The sequence below is a fragment of the Vulpes lagopus genome, chromosome 1 (genome assembly GCF_018345385.1).
Source record: "Vulpes lagopus strain Blue_001 chromosome 1, ASM1834538v1, whole genome shotgun sequence".
Taxonomy (NCBI): Eukaryota; Metazoa; Chordata; class Mammalia; order Carnivora; family Canidae; genus Vulpes; species Vulpes lagopus.
In genome coordinates, this window is record NC_054824.1 from 135,360,141 (window position 1) to 135,376,704 (window position 16,564).

General features: G+C 36.3%; 1 long non-coding RNA gene across 2 annotated transcripts in view; it reads left to right on the forward strand.

The window, feature by feature from the left end:
• LOC121497043 overlaps window positions 1–16,118 on the forward strand; it is a 74,206-nt gene extending 58,088 nt beyond the window's left edge. Inside the window, exons 4-5 of one of the 2 annotated variants that reach the window (XR_005989388.1) lie at window positions 7,831–7,872; window positions 15,865–16,118. This is a non-coding gene — a long non-coding RNA (uncharacterized LOC121497043). The remainder of the gene's footprint in view (window positions 1–7,830; window positions 7,873–15,864) is intronic. The other variant, XR_005989387.1, reaches the window with a different exon arrangement.
• Window positions 16,119–16,564: the final 446 nt, after the last annotated feature.

Below are 16,564 nucleotides of genomic sequence, written 5' to 3' on the forward strand. Positions count from 1 at the left end.
AAAAAATCCATAGTACAGTGAAGTATTTTGTAAAAGGATTTACTCCCATGTATTTCACATTTCCTGAGTCACAAGTTCCTGTAGTGCATAGATGGAATCCAAAAAAGAGTTTATTAAATTGATTCTGATCTGCACTAGGAACTCTTTTCAAACTTAAAATCTCTCCAAATAATGACTCCCCTGTTCTTTATTATTATAACAGTGCCTTGAAAGGTAAGAAGGGGATAAGTCACTCACCCTTGGCCCTTTGTTCTTGGGAAGTCTAAAGAAGTTGCTAGTCCTTGTTCTCTCTGCCTCTTGCAAAGTATTACCTCAAGCCGCTCCTGTTCTAACATTGTCCCCACCCTCTATCAATATAGCACATTTTGTGGTTGTCAGCACGTGCATGCAAATACAGGGAAGGAGACATGTGGAAATGATGCTCAGCACCACTCATCTTGGCTTGGCTGAACAGTTATCCTGGGCAAGCTGAGGATCACTGCCCTCAAGGTGGTTTACCGGGCTCCCTGGACTATCATTATTGTGTCCCCAATAGGTGTGAGTTCTCTGATCGGCTGGGGGGAAAAATGGAAATCATGGCAGTTTATTGTATTCCATTCATCATGTCATGCTTGTTAGCATGCTGTTTTATAGCCACATTGCTCCACAGTAGAACCATTTTAGTGTGCAAACTCTACATTTTACTTTAATTTGCAATAGATATGATATAAAGATAAACGAGTTTATGTTTCTCATTCACCAACAGGAATTGTCCCCAGTAGTTTACAGGTGATCAATCAAGATGGGACAGGAATCCTCCTGATGAATATTAAATACCATACTTACAAGGAGGGAAATGAACTAATGAGCAAGTACTACTAACAAATGTTCAATTTCATTCAACTTTTTTATTAGACAGGGAGAGTGCCAGTGGGAGAAAGGGGCAGAAAGAGAGGGAGAGAGAATCTTAAGCAGGCTCCACCCTAAGCGCAGAGCCCAGTGTGAGGCTAGATCTCATGGACTTGAGATCACGACCTGAGCTGAAACAGTCAGACATCCAACCAACTGAGCCAGCCGGGCACCCCAATTTCATTCAACTTTCTAAGTTTCAGAGTGACACAGCTGAGTGGCCATGGACAGATGCTGATGCTTCAAAGACCAATCATTGCTAGCTCTTGAACACCCAATGAGGATGGGGCATGTCACTTTTTAAAAGGTGCCTTCTGTGTCATATGCTTTCTGGTCAAGGCCCAGTTGAAACCCTTCCATTCTTTTTTTAAAGGGCTGCATATTTTTGTGAATTTCAAGCAAATTGATACTGACAGATCAAATCTTTTCCCCCATTTAAAAAAAATGAACAAAAAAGACAGTTTAGACATCTGCTATTCACCTTTGTAATTGCTTTCAAAACCATTACATCAGTCAAAAAAGTATTTATTAGCTGAAATGTGCACACCAGGCAGTATAAACTAAAAGTGAAGTAATACCCATTGAGCCTTTCATTTTAAGCAATGTAAAAAGCAAGAATAGCCATACACTTTTGACAATGAGTAACCATAACAATTTATTGAATACATATTATTGCCAGACACTGCATTGTAGACATTTTAAATTTATCTTTAAACCTCATAGCAAGTTTTAGAGTTATGACAATCCTCACCTTATAAATGAAGAAAATAATTAGTAGCAGTGGTTGGGTAACTTGCCCAGGCACATGGTCATGGGATTGAAGAACCAAAATACAAATTCCCATCTGTCTATTGCTCAAGTATAAATTCCACAATAACTCTTTGTATTCATTTTCTAGAGTTGCTGAAGCCAGGTGTCACATCTTCGGGTATTAAAAAACAGAAATTTATTTTCTCACATGTCTGGAGACGAGAAGTCTGAAAACAAGGTGTCAGTAAGGGTTGGTTCCCACTGGAGGGTCTGAGGGAAATTCTTTTCCCTTCTTTTCTCCTTGCTTCCAGTGGTTGCAGGTAATTCATGGTGTCTCTTGTCTTCTGGATGTCTAACTCCAAACTCTGCCTCTGTCTTCATACAACATCCTCTTTTGTACGCATCTATGTCTGTTCTCCTCTTACAAAGGAATGAGTCATCTTGGAGTAAGGTGCACCTAATCCAGGCTGACCTTGTCTTAACTTGATTACATCTGCAAAGATCCTATTTCCAAACATAGTCATGTTCACAAGTACTGGGGATTAGGAATAAACATACTTCTTTGAGGGACAAAATTCAACCCATCACATTCTTCAAATATGCTTTATGCTGCATTCTTCAAATTCATGGTTAAATTGAAAAAAAATGTCAGAACTCTTTGAAACTCTGAATCTTGCATGTAATCAGAGCTCAATAAATTCATGATGAATATCATTGCTTCCATTAACACAACAGATTCATGCAATAGAATTTGAAATTAGTCCTAACATATCTCCTGAATCTATGACTGTGAAGGGAGATCAAAAGGTTTTCCACTGAGGAAAAAAATTAGCTTATATGCCTATGATTCAGTCCCATCACGTTGAGTTAATTATTCAAAAATAAACGAACAATTTCAGACTAAATTCTGCCCACATGAAACACCATAAAGACACACTAGGGCAGCCTGGGTGCCTCAGTGGTTTAGCACCACCTTTGGCCCAGGGTGTGATCCTGGAGACCTGGGATTGAGTCCTACATAGGGCTCCCTGTATGGAGCCTGCTTCTCCCTCTGCCTGTGTCTCTGCCTCTGTGTCTCTCATGAACAAATAAATAAAATCTTAAAAAAAAAAAGACACAATAAAGAGATAGATACACATATAATTGTATTATCACAAGACTGACAAGTGCTATAAAGAAACTCATTGTAGTGGTCACAATGAATAATGGTGCTGGGTCACAAACCTTTATTTAATTGAAGAACAAACTTTGAGGAGAAAAAATAATGAACTGTGGCATGAGAGAATACAGTAACTTAAATATATACCAGAATTTGAAAATGATCTCTATAGAATACCCCAGAAAAGTTTATTATTGCAATTAAATACACCTCATGAAATGTAACTCCTGACATATTTTTGATGATTTGTAACAAACTGAACCATTAGAACTTCACAAAAGCCTCATATTGTTGATTTCTTGTGCAATTAAATATCTACCCAAAGGATTTGCTTTTGGTTTTGTTTTCCCACTACAGATTGATTGTGGTTTCAAATAAAATGCGATGGCAATGCAGATGTAAGCCCATGTTGGATTTTTGACATCCCGAAATACAGCAAAACAAAGAAGGGCAGAAAATAGTGGCAAACATGATATTTACTGTTAAGTAGAAAGGACTCTGGATTAAAATATGCAGTAATGCCAAAAGCATTTTGATCTTATTTTGTGAGTCTAAAAATGAATGTGATTGAAACAGATAATCACTAGGACTCTTTCAGCTTAAATATTGCATGACTAAAGTTCAATTATTCTAATTAAAGGACATATTATTTGTCTCATTGGTAATATCATCATCATCATCATCACTGTCAGCATCATCATCATTATTCTTAAAAGAGAGACCAAGGAAAAATGGAGGGAGTGGGCAGTTCGAACATGGAAGGTCTTCAAATCAAAAGATAAAGGACGGAGCCGTCAACCAGGAGAATGCAGAGCAATTAGGGGTGTCAATCTAGTCAGGTTCCGAAAAGGCAGGCCCTACTTTAGGTAGTACAGAAAAAACTTGTTTGTTGTGGTTGTGATTTTGTTTTAAGCATACTACACAACAGATGTTCCATTACACTGCTCTGTCAGAATGTCTAAATAAAGAGAATGGATTCTGCTTTTTCCCTTGCTATCTCAATTTCAGAAGTCTTAATTAGGACATTGGAGTAGAAGTTTATTTTCTGTGTTTGAGATGGAATTATCACGAAACCATTCCCAGAGGTCCTCATACTTGCCTCAGCTGCTAAGGACCTCATGCCCAATATACACTTCATTGCAACATGAAAGACATCACCTCATCCCCTGGCAAAGAGGTGTCAAGCCATGAAGTCTCATCTAAATAGTTCATCATCTTCCTGAAAGTCTCTGAAATCTCTCCCCATGTGTATGATCACTGATTTTGTATCCACCAAAATAAGAAACATGATATAAGCAGTTGTTCCTTCAAGGATTTAGTCTGCCAGCAATTGGTTTACATTCCATTCATTTCTTAGAAATAAAAATACAATGAAAGATTCCAATCCTAGAAATGTTTCACTAAAAGACTATGTTCACATCTCATTAGGTGATGACTTCTGTGAATGGCTCAGAGTATCAAATAAGGTAGGAATTGGAGAATTTGTGTCAAAGTAACATAGCTACTCCAAGTCTGTGCTTTCCCATTCATAATATGGGGAGACTTAAATGATAATACAGTGAATTCTGTCTCAGGGACTGAGCTATTCAATTAGGTTAGCTCTATTAGATCTATTCCAACTATTTCCTGTTCTACCAAATAGTACCATAAATGTGGAGTGTTTCAACCACTGTGCTTATACTATGGAGGTGATGGAATTGATACGACTATAATCATTACTATATCATAGTTTTCTAGCAATTCATCTTCGTTATTTATAGCTCTCAAATTTATTTTCTGCCAGGGCTGATTGGATGATACTACAAGTCTGGCAAACTGTATTTTTTTAGAGGACATAGCCTTGAATGTGTAGACTCAAGAAAGGAGTTACTAGCTTTGCAATCTCTAAAGAGTCACACCCCTGCACACTGCTACGTAGTCTTGTCATGTTCTAAATACGTATTTATGTTTAGGAATCAGAAAAAGTAGGGGCACTCGGTGGCTCAGTCAGTTAAGCATCTGACTCTTGATTTTGGCTCAGGTCACTATATCAGGATAGTAAGATGGAGCCCCATGGCAGGCTCTGCTCTGGGTCACATGAAGCCTGCTTAAGATTTTCTCTTTTCTTCTCCTTCTGTCCCTCCTCCCATCCTGAGCATGTGCATGCACGCTCGCTCTCTCTCTCCTCTCATTAAGGAAAAGGAATCAGGAAAAGTAAATCAAAATTCCCAGGGATACTCAGAAATTCTTGAAATCAGAGGAAACTCTATGTTTTTATAACCATTTACATCGGTAATATTATAGTGACCCACAATAATAATAAACAAGGAATCATTTTTCTATGACAGAGTTATATAAAGTTTTAGATAATTTTCTACAAAAAAGGAAAAGATAACAATAATTGATGCGTAGTTTTGTATTATTACGAGCCAATATATAGTGGAAAAAGTATATATTTTAGTAACACATAAAATGTTATCTACTTGATATTGTCATTTGATAATAGGAATAAATAGAAGAAATGGCTATTAACAAAATAAAGGTCAAATAAAATCATTTGAAGCATTGAAAGACAGCACAAATATTTAAAAGCTTTTCTTAAAAAAAAAAAAAATAAAAGCTTTTCTTAAAAGTAAATATATAAATAAATAAAATATATAAAAGGGAATTTTGAAAATTCCCTGCTCCATATTCTTTGCATGTGACCAATGTTGAAGATGTGGAAAATTTCCCTTCTTTTTTCATTGACTCTATGGTTGGACTTTTAGAGTGAATTCATATTGTTCATATAAACTCTGTATTAATTTCCTATTGCCACTGTAACAAATTACCACAAAATTATTGGCTTAAGACAAGTTTATTTTCTTACAACTTGTGAGTCAAAAGTGTTACAGAGCTAAAATGAAGGTGTCTGTAGGGCTACATTCTTTCTGGAACCTCTAGGGGAACATCCTTTCCTTAGGCTTTCCCAGCATCTGGAGGCCACCTGCATTCTTTGGCTAGTGGTCCTTTCATCATCTTCAAAGGGAGCAGTGCAGCATTTACAAATCTTTTTCTCTCTGACCTTCTGCCTCCTTCTCCCAATGTTTGAAGACTCCTGTTATTAAATTGGGCCCATTTGTATAATTCAGATTAACCTCCCCTTCTCAAGATCTTTAACTGAATCGCACTTGCTAAATCCAGTTTGCCATAGACAGTAACATATTGTGCGATTAGGAAGCAAGCATCTTTGGGGGCCATTATGCTGCCTACCACAAAGCTCATTTCCTTTTTTAATGATAAAAGCACTGGGTATGCTTTACAAAGAATGGTAGCTTATAGCAAATATTCAAATACTAACTAACATCATTGGGCAATATTTAATAACATAACATAGGGATCTCCCAGCATCATGAAGAATACCACACAAACTTACCTGTCAGCGTTGCCAATTTAAGGATTTATTTTGCTTCCCAAATTTATTTCTTGAAACATCAATTATAGGATTTGTATAATACATAAAATGCATGTAAACTTATTAATATATGTTTTATTTGCAAGAATGACTCCTCATTTATAGCAGACAGGGCCACAAACACATACTTATAAGATAGTGTCAGTTATAACAAAGTAGATTGATTATATTGTGACCACTTCTTTCCTATGTGCTCCTGTCCTGACTCCCAGAGATGGCAACATTATCCTCCTGCTGCAAGTCTCTGTTTCTTGCTTTTGTTTTGAGTTGACATTAGCAGATTCCTTTGAATTAGGAGGTCTTTAACGCTGCTTGTTAAATTTTAAATCTCACAAAATTATAATACTTTTTCCTATTTTCCTAACTTCTTTTATTTTTTAAGATTTTATGTATTTGTGAGAGAGAGCACGAGGAGGGGGCAGGGCAGAAGGAGAGGGAGAAGTAGACTCTCCACTGAACAAGGAGCCCCACACAGGGCTCTATCCCAGGATTCTGAGATCAGGGCCTGAGCCAAAGGCAGATGCTCAACCAATTGGGGCCCAAGGCATCCCTATTTTCCCAACTTCTTACCAGATTTTTCTTCAAATACAAGTCAGGTAAATATTCTAAGAAATTCCAGGCTGGAATTCCTACACAGAAACACTGATTACCAGAACAGCCAAATCCCAGGGTTGACTGGGTTGTATGGAAGATCCTTTATGGCACACAGTAAATTGTTAATTCTTTTGTAAGAGTGTCTTCCTTCATTTGAGCTAAATATTTGGATATCTCTCCTCTGTTAAGTTTCCAGGACCTCTACGATTAGTAGAGGTGTTTTGAGTCAGCCAGAAATGGGTTCATATCACCTCCCTGCCGAGTAACAGAAATAGTTTTTTTTTTCCTCAGTATCTACTGAAACATTTAACAATTCAGCACAATGTAATGTAATAATTAAGGGAATAGGCATTGAAGCCAGATATCTTTAGTTCAGCGTAGGCTTTACCCCAAATTACTTGTGCAATCGTGGGGCAATTACATTATTTCTCTGTACCTTCGTTTCCCCACCTGTAAAAAGAGGGCAATACTATTATTTGCTTTCCAGAGATTTTATTTTTCAGACATATTTTATAAGAAATAAAATATAAATACAATAAAGTAACAAAATAGAAAGCTCTATTTGGCTCCCTTCTCCGAGGTAATCATTATCTTAAAATTGTTATGTAATCTTCCCAAGCATTTTCTTTTATGTTTACTGTGCATCAATAGGCACAAAAGACCTGTCTGGCATCTTTTAAAATATGACACACATATTATATTGTTTCAGTTGCCATTCTCTAGTTTGATTTTATTTTCTTTTTCTATTTGATAAAGGAAGATCTCATTTATTCCTTTTAATTAGTGTATAGTATTTCCTTGTTGGATACAGCACAACTCTCACTTTATCCCTGGTGTACATGTGCAAATCTTTCTCTGATAGACTGAAAATGAGTTTTCTCACTGTCAAGTATATGGAAGTCTACATTTACTGTGTATTAACAAATTGCTTGTGCCTTTTCATTTACATGGATTCTCACCCATGTTTGATTATTTTTTTTCCAACCTGTTGGGTGTAATTTGACAGATCACTGCTGTCTAAATCTTCATGACTCAGCCACTGGCAGGGGTAAGCAACTTTTCATAAGTTTATCAATAATTCAAGTTTCCATTTTAGGAATTATTTATAGACTTAGAACTTTTTTCTGCTGTTTTTCTTCTTATTATTTTTATCTAGGAATTCTATTTTAAGTAGAGATGCCCCGAAGTTTAACTTTGGCTTCAGAATTAAGAAATAAAATATAATACTTAGGTTTAGCCTCAGCTTTGAAAGACAAAGTAGCCAACTATCTCCTTTTCACACCTTGGTCATCTTCCTACTCCATGGCACTGTGGTCATACACATTCCCATCATCTCTAGTGCAGTGATATCAAGGATATGAACATGGCCCTCGAATTGATTGTTAACATCTGAATGTTCATTAGTATCCATTTTCAAATTTAAGCAAGCATTCTAGATACAACTTGGAATGAAAATCTCCATGGGCTAGGCTTCTTATGCAGTTGAAACATAAGCATATTTATTTATTACAATAATAAAATTCTTGAAATAATTATTTTTTTAATTCTTGAAATAATTAATGTTGATTTTGAAAGCTGTTAATTTGGTGTACGAAAATTATTAAGAATTTCAAATAGTTAAACAATATTAGCAGTTATTATGAATAAGAGAGAGTGCATTAGATAGATAACATTAACAAGAGCATAATATCCGTTTTGAGCCAGCAAATGTTTATAAAAATTTAAATGCTAATAAAAAGGCAGGATAATAGAAATTAGATTATATCACAATGCTAATCTTTAGAAGCATTAAGAGCTATATTTAATTTTTAGTTATTTAATTCAGCTTAGGCCAAGAGTCTTTCAAGAAAAAAGTCCTATTTGAGAAGACTTTATATCTCGTAAGGATGAATTAAAAGCAGATTTTCAACTCGGCCACCTCTAAATGTCATGAGGAGGAAAAACTGCAAAATCATGTGCAACAATATCCATGATAAATCATTTTTTATCTCGACATGGTGAAGGATATAAAGAGTAGAAGAAAGAGTGGAAGGGAAATAAAAAAGCTCAAACAAATTTTCTTCTCACTCATCCAACTTCAAAACAGCATTCTTTAAAAGCACACATTAACAAGACAATTCCCTATCCCCCTTTGAGTCTATGGAGGCCAAAATCCTAAGCATCACTGAAACAATTTTTAGAGACAGTTTTCAATATCTGAAATTGAAAGATATTTGAGATGTGCCCAAGCTTAAAAGAAAAAGCCCTTCTAGAAATGTTACTGATTTTTTTTTTTGCCACTGATTGATGTTCTGGTGTGTGTAAATACCTTAGTGGTCCCATTGCCTGTCCCCTGCAAGTAAGCTTCACTTTTAGAACATCAGTGTGCCCGGAGGAGCTGTCAGTAGCCAATACTACAGAGAAATGATTGTTTCTCCACCAGGATGTCCAACTTTTAACGTTGCCTATTCCAATTCTCAGTGAGTAAATTGCCACACTCGTTTATTTTTGCCAAGAACTCAGATTTGATCATATACCTAAGAAATCAATTCTATGATATTTGCATTCAAAGTGGGCCAAATATTTGTTTTTTAGCCACAATGTGTATTCAGTCAACTTCTACCCAATAGAAGTCCAATTGTTTGTTCTGTTTTCAAGTATCTTTTTCCAGTCTGTTAGCTTACTTTAGGATTTGTCTATAGTATCTTTGGGGTGAGCTTCAGCACTCAAAAGCTGCAATGCCGTTATCTTCCAGAACGGTTATAGCTACAGAGACCTTGGCTATGGGTATAATTTTAATTCCATGGTAGATAATCCAGAATCAGTTCGAAATCAGGTCTTGCATTGGTAACTTCGGGTTCCTGCACTCCTGGTATGTTTTGGTAGTAATGAAGATTGGTATTCTTGTTTCTTACCTGTTTCTCAGTGTTCTTGTGGGGATCCAACATTCTCTTACTATTTCTGGGATTCCTCAGCCCCTGACTATGGTGCTCCTCTTCTGTTACTGTATAATTCCACTTTGCTGTCCCTTGTGCAGATGAGAAATACAGCCTTGGTCTGCAATGTTCTGGGTACCAATACTGTCCATTGCAAACATGAGTAAGAAAGGGGCACAGCCTTCCATGCCACATAATCCATATAGGTAGGAATGTGAGAAACAGTTACAAATCAATGTATTTTCATTCAAGTAAATGTAAAAGTATATGTAACTATGATACCTTTTCTGTGTATGTAAATACAGAATCTGATTCTTAACAGATTGGGAAAATTAGCCATTTTTGGTACTTGGTCTGATTCATAAATACCTGCATTTGAAAGGTTTTATTTTACAAAGATCTCTGAGAATTTGAGATTTTGCAGGAGCTGGAATCTGGTCTCAGACTGCCCCTTCTATGAGTACCTCTCTCCCAGCCCCCTCTCTCTGCGAAGTTGCCAAGCCTGAAGCCCAAGTTGGCTTAAGGCAGCCTACTCTAGGGAAATCACCCTTTGATACACATTCTTAAGTAGCAAATTCTAGGGCTCCTTTATTGTACTCCATTGCACTTGGGGAGCAGTTTTACCCTTACAGAGTTTCTATGGCAGCCAGGGAGTAGGGGATAGAGCTTTAAAAATGTTCTGTGAAAGTAACAGAACTTCTTGTGTCTGACCGATTTCACAATTACTGTAGGGTAGCATCAGCAGCTCAGTGTCCTGATAGGGAGCATTAGGGGCTCCTAGAAAGCCTGTACCTCCTCTGGGAATATGTGCCTACTTGGAGATGCCTTCCTCATGTCCTTTAAAGTTGGCCTGTTGCTGTCTTTCCATCAGTTATGCCTGTGTCCCGTTTCAGCAATCACAAAATACCCTAGCTAAATGGAAGTTACCTAACATGATGCCCAAGAGATAACAGATTCTCAGTAAGTACTATGGAAATAAATATTTAATTATAATAAGCACAATCAAAATCCTCATCATTATTAGATTAAAGAAGCTTGAACATGATGCAATAAAATTTCAGCTGGACAGTGGGTCATTTACTTGAGGACTCTCTTTCCGAAGGCCACGTGCGGTCATTTTGGACAGCTTTTACTGTTAGAACATTCTCATGATTATTTAGCCAAAATCTGCCCCCTTACCATTCTACCACCACATCTCATTTTGCCCTATATGTTTTCAGAGCAAGCCCAATTCTTTTCCCTACATGAGTCCTTCAAATGTCTACGTATAATCATCTTTATCTCTTCTTCTCTATTTCTTTCTTTTGTTCTTTTGTCATTTGTCATTGCAAGATGCATTTCCCTTACATTTTATTGGTCCCCTTCAGAGTACACCATAATCCCCTAATCCTTTTCATAATATGTGTTATTGAGAAGCTAACAGCATCCCTCTTCTGCCTGCATGAGGACTGTGGGATCACCTTCTCCCTTGTTCTTTCCAAACACTGTGCATCCTGAAATGAGTCTCAGTTTGCATTATCCACTATGATTTGCCTATTGATCACTAATATTGATCTTTTGCTTTCACCTGGCATTTTGAACATGCCTGTATTTTCTGCTCCCCATGCCATACACTAACTCATCCTCAGTTTGCATAGCAATGTGTGAGATCATTGAGAAGAGAGACAGCTCAATGTCTCTTTTTTTTCCAGCTTAATGTGAGGCACCTCTCAGGTCATCATAAAGGCTTCATGAGTACATAAAAATAAAGGAATAAATGAAAAACCTCGCTCCTTATTATATAGAAACCGTTTTTAGTATATTACTACTATTCTATACATACAACTCCATTTTCACTCCTACATACAGAATTTTATCATTTTATTATTTTTTTAATAGACCTGAAGTGCACAGAATTGAGTTAATCATGCTTGGCAGTTCGTGGCATACTATTGTCATTGGCCAAGGTCAGACTTTTCATTTGTTCCTATCAAATTTTAGCATGGTGTCTTGCACCCATTACTCCTGCCTATTGTAATTTGTACTTCCTGTGATTAGCTATCTCAAACAGCTTTGTATCATTTGCAATTTTGTTAAGCAGCGTAAGAGGATTAAGATACAAGAAACAACAACAAAGAATAGATGATATATTAAGCACTGAATTGTAAGCTACAGACTTTAAATGCTCTAAGAATTTGGCAGAGAGGAAGAGCTCAAGCATGTGAACTAGATAAGAAAAGAGTAGAATTCCTGAGATGTGAGCTGAGTCAAGAAGGCTGGGTGGGATTTGGATAAGTGGAAAAGACAGGAACCTGTGAGCAAAGGGAAAATAACAGCTCCGTATGTTTGCCAGATGAAGTGGGGTAGGATATATAAAGGGAAGTGGTAGGATATTCTTTTTTTTTTTTTTTTGGTAGGATATTCATTTAGAAATCTAGAATCAGGATTCTTCTTCCTTCTTAACCTTTCTCTATGAAGGCAGATACATAAGAGATATTGCCCAGATAGATTTTGCATTTTCTCAAGGTGTTCTTATAAACATTGTGTTAGAATTTTTGAATTGGTATTAGGAAAAAAAAAAAACCAAATTGAAAAAAGAAAGGGTATGTAGCATATGAAGGAGTAGCAATGATCTATGTCTCTTGTTGCTATTTGCCCTCCTTCTTCCATTCCAGGCAGATCCAGCATCTAGGAAAGACCCCATTTCCACTTTTTATCCCGATTCATATCCACCTTCCCAAAGGCCTGAGGACTTTTCTACTTGGGAAAGTCACACAGATGGCTATTGTATCTGGAATCTTGAAAATCTCATATTTGGCTGATCCTGTGGAGAGCTCATCATATCATATTAAATCTTTCCTGATCAACCACTGTGATGCTGCTGAAACTTTTTGCTGCTGGATTCCATCAGTTCCACTGTATCTGACATTATGAATTATCTAAGTAACATGGTTTGGTTCTTCACACTGATTGATAAAACGTAGAGAATTGGATTTGTTCTTCTTTACAACCAATATTGTTATCACAATATAATCCATATTTTAGCTTCACTGCCTACATTTCCTTGGCCTCACTCTTGTATTACTTTTATCTCATTATTATCATTATGTCAGGGCACAAGCCCCCAATCTGCCTCTGCACCCCAGACATCATATTTGAGAGCCACTGATCTAAATAATTTTGTATAAAATACGGGCATCAATCTAAACATAGTGTTTGACATGTGGCTACAATAAATAAGAATTGACTAATCAAGCTACAGATGTTAAATTTTTATTAACATCAATTTTAAAGCTCCGTTTTTTTATTGCATTGTATTTGTATTGTATTACATTGTGTGAATAATTTGCAAATGATTAGCACAATTAAAAAAGAGCTTCTGCAGGGCTTTGTATATACATATGGAAATATTTTCAAGTGCTAAAATAATAAAAATAAGAGAGGACTTGACATATATATATATATATTCTTTTCAGCTTACCATACTTCCTTGACTATAATCAAAACCAATATTCTAGAGTTGAGTTTGTGAATTATATAATGATGACATAATCAGAACCCACATGGTTTCAGAAATGGATGAGTCTCATCCAGATTCCTGATTTTTTCAGGGCATTGTTGGAGACAGTCAGTAACAAAGAACACTGTGATAGCTGGTTTTCTTTTATCAAAAATTTCCATGCAGATTTTAGATACACACAGTCCATCTAGTCCAATGCATGAGAAAGACAGAAATGGACTTTTAGAGGATGTTCTGTTGAGCATAAAATAAAACATAATGATAAAACACTCCTAATGTCTATATATTTCCTTGACATCTGAAGTAGCTGTTCAACATTTGAGACTATTCAAAATACCACTCGATAGTTTGATTGTTTCCAAGTAGTGCAAATTCTGACTTTCCAGTATAGAATTATAGTAAAAAAAAATATCTAAGGCTGTATTTTCTGGCTTCCAGGAAGCTGGAGTGAAAATATTTTTAGATTCTACACCAATCAGATGTTTCTTTACAGAACTGATTTGTAATTAAATTATGTAAGGAAAGTAAGTGAACAGAGAACGCATTTTTGCTAGGGTGCATCAAAGCAGAGTTAGTGGGGAAGAAGTGGCATTGACCCTGGCTTCCTGATTCAGAAACTACCTGCCCTTGACAGAGGTGATTTTTGGTGGGTCAGTATAGAGTCTGTTTCTTTCTACATGAGCTAGAGGAAGACAACAGCAAGAAGCATCTAGAATGGATCTATCACACATTAATTTATCTGAACAATCTTAAATATGTCTCTGTTTTACTTACTTTGGGGTTCAATTTATTATATTCCCCACTAGAAAGGTAAATGTATGACTGTTTTTTCCTCCATAATGCCATCAGAATTTAATGAGACATACAGAATAATTTATACATTTAGACCCATAAGATGTGGACTGAATTAAAGAATTTAAAGAAAAGTATTGGAGAGTATTTTCATTATAAGTATATTTTGCTTCTATTATACCCTACAACTACAACCCAATCTTTACATTTAAAAAATTTAAATATCAACGTTCTCTTCAAGCAATAATTATTATATGCACAAGTGGACACAGTTATATGAGGTAATTAGACTATACTAAAGTAATCTATAAATTAATCAATAATCATTGATGGAGCACTATTGTGCAACAATCTTGGCTAGGTACAAGTAGTCCAATACATCATCCACTTTACATTCCAACTGGAATATTCAATATACATAAAACCATAGTTGTGGCAACACCACTACCAAAAGGAGAAGCAGTTGACCACCCTAAAAGAGAAGAGGATGGTTCTATGCATGGCTCCCTCACTTATAAATTTCATGCTTTGGAGATAGTATGCTGAATCTCAACTGTGACATTTTTGAGCCGAGAAAGATATGAGACAATGTTTGAAATACCATTATATGTTCTAAAATGGCTTTTCCTCAATTCACTCACCTGCAGATACTTTACACAGCAGTATCAGCCCAATCTAGTTTTTAAGCCAATCTTACCCCCCCCAACCCATGATATTGTTACATTATCATCATGAAGACACAGTGGGGAGTGTGATTCTCCTCAACTACCAAACCCCAATACTTGGCTATGGAGAGTGAACTTCAGACATTTGTTTGTTCACCAAGCCACAGCCTTCACCTAAATACCACTGTATTCACTTTGGATTCCTATTTGGAATTTCATTGCCATCCCCTGGGGGTTGGACCCCAACACCTCTATTTCTAGCCATGGATGTGACCCAATGCCAAAGGACCATCTGGAACCACAGTGCTTCCATCCACCTGATTGTCATTATGGCCTCTGCCTGGAACCTCCTACTACATGCCCCAGCAGGCAGGGCTGGACACCCTCAAATATGGATATTGGCCTAAATCAAGCCTGAGATAATGACACATCTTGAAGCATTGCAATGGATGCTGCTAGCTCCTCAGGAGCTAATCTAATGAAAATGCTAATATTTATTAAGTACTGCTTCTGTGCCAAGTGCTGCTCTAAATATTTTGTGTACATTTTTCCGCTTAATTTTATAATAACCCATGAGTTAGATACTATAATCATTACCATTTTTTATACGTAAATAAATCTGACCAAGCATGCTTGGTAATTTACCCAAAAATCAGGTTTGGGGCCTAAATACAAGCTCTCAATGTCTAGGCCATGCCAATTAGTACATCTCTTGACCTGTGTTGATTTAGTTTCAACCTTATTCTTTCCCATGAGCTGGTGGCTGAGATTTTAGCATTCCATGAGTGCTATGAAAGATATTTATTACTATTATAGTAGAATTAAACAAAGCAACATGTATACACTATAAAATTTTAAAATTTTAAACCAATATAAGAAAAAACCCATTTCAATCATGTATTTTGTTCAGATAACTAAGATTTATTTTTCTAAGTATCAAAATATTTTGAACTATTTTGGTTTGAAGTTTTCTAAAATAATTCACAACTTCCCAAAGTAAAAAGTGGAATGATGGACATAGGCAGTATTTTCTTCCAGGTAAGTGGTTTAAATAGATCTTGAGTTTAGAGGATCTTGTGAGGGCAGGAGACTGTAGGTATTTACAATGTATTAGTTATTAGAGGTTGTCCTGACTATTGTCCTGATTATGTTTTTTTTTTTTTTTCTAGAAAATTACTAAGTAGGAGAAACATCAGCAGCCACGCCAGTGCAAAGCGGGTACCTTGAGAGGAATGTTCTATGTGTTGGGGAGCATCGTGTTTCTTACTCTCCCTTCCTTTCCCCTCCATCTACCGATCCCTCCCTCCTCACCTACTTACACACTCTGCCTTCTTGTGCAGGAGAAAGGATCTGATATGCACTAACAAATTGATCTTTAAGCCCAAATAACCATATCTGAGTAAACATTTTGATGGGAAGATATGAACAGAATCAGAGAGTAGCATGTTCTTCTTTCATTTGATTCTTTGTGCACTGTGGGTTTTTTTTTTTTTTTCCCCCTAGTTTTCTTCCCCTTTCTTTTATTTCATGATATCAGTGAGCTACAGTGAATCCTGTGGTATCTCTTATGTTTGGCTACCCTCACCCTTTTGGGATCAAATGGAGGAAAGGAATGGGAGTTTCTTTGGACTAGGGCTTTCAATAATCCCCTAGGCCTACATTTAGTTTAGTTAAGAAGCAAATGATGTCCTCAAGGGCCTACCTGATGCAAAAGGATAAAAGTTTAACTTGAGTTTGGAGGCTAATATCTCAGCTAGTAATAATATATGATTGCCTTAAGTCTTCTTTTTTATACATCTTTTCTAATATATAAAGATGGATTGCAAAGGAGATAGCATAAGATTCAAATTCTGGTCATCTTTCTACTTT